This window comes from Fukomys damarensis, unplaced genomic scaffold (assembly GCF_012274545.1).
Source record: "Fukomys damarensis isolate Sample0158 unplaced genomic scaffold, DMR_v1.0_HiC HiC_scaffold_28, whole genome shotgun sequence".
NCBI lineage: Eukaryota > Metazoa > Chordata > Mammalia > Rodentia > Bathyergidae > Fukomys > Fukomys damarensis.
Genome location: NW_022900940.1, coordinates 17,359,472 through 17,360,815, shown reverse-complemented (window position 1 = coordinate 17,360,815; position 1,344 = coordinate 17,359,472).

The following is a 1,344-nucleotide window of genomic DNA, read 5'->3' as shown; positions in this document are numbered from 1 at the left end:
GCGCACACCCGGCGCCGCCGGAATTCGCTGTGTTCGCTGGCACGGGCCTGGGGGAGGGGTGCACCCGGCCAGGAGGGTGCGTGGGTGTGGGGTGCGCTTGGAGGAAAGCCTGGAAAAGTGTGTGCTGGTTGAGCTAGGGTGAGTGTGCTTGCGCCGGCAGAGAAGTTACGATCAATCGATTGTGTTTGTGTGTGCGCGCGCGCCCCTGGTAGGTTTTGGGGGGCACCTGACAGATTGTAAGGGTGTGTGTGCGCCCCTAACAGAGGTTGTGAGTGTGCTGTACCTCTGACAGATTATGAATGCGTGCACTCATATGTTGTGTGTGCGTGCGCACCAACAGATTGTAAGGGTGTGAGTGCACCTAATAGAAAGCGAGTGCATATTTTCCTGACAGGCTGAGAGTTTTTGTGTGTACCTTGTGTGGAGGTCTGTGTATGCCTGACTGAGATCGTGGAGTGTGTGTGCAAGAGCGTGAGCATGCCCAGAAGCTGCATGTCTGTTCACTTCTGACAGAGTTTGTGTGTGTGCTTGTGTGCCTGTACCACCCGGTAGCCGACTGAATGTGTTGTGTCCCTCCCCTGGGAGGGTGTGTGTAAGTCCTCACACGGTGAGGTTGTATGTGCATCTGCATGCCTGACCACGAACTTGTGTGTGCCTGCCTTGTACAGACAGCGAGGCCATGTGCCTGGGTATATTTAGTTATCTGTGGGAGTTGTAGATTGTGTGTGGGAAGGAGGGACAGTGCTGAGCCATTCACTCTTCCCTTTAGGCTCTTGTCTCAGGGCCACCAGTCTGTTGAAGGACTTACAAGACTTGGCCAGTCCAGGGCCCCTTTTAGAAGCCAGCTGTAACTGGAACTCGGGGAACCCTTAGGGTGCTAGGAATGTCTCCTCCCAGAGAGCTGGCAGAGGACTCAGCCAGTAGTGTGCTGCTGTGCCTCATTTGGTTTTGGCACATTTTGGCCCATCACCCCTCGTTTTTCTTTGTATTTCTCCTCCACCCCCACATTAGTGTACTCTTCTCTCAGGTGTCCTGCTCATTGTGCCTCTAGTGTCCTGAGGTTTGGACAAACTTTATAGGGCCAAGTAATCTGGCTTGTTTTGTTCGCACTTTCTCCATGTAACTTGGGAACACCTGGATACACCAGGACCCCAGTGCCCTCTCCAGGCCTGACCTGGCCACAGCAGACTTCAGAGGACTCAGGTTTCTTTCCCTGTGCTTCCATCCTTGCTCTGCCAGGGACTGGGGAGTGCAGCCCTTACTAGGAAGTGAGGTGGGAGTGAGAGGAACACCCTACTACCTTTCTGCAAGCAGAGATCTTTGAGCAAGCCCACCAGGAAAAAG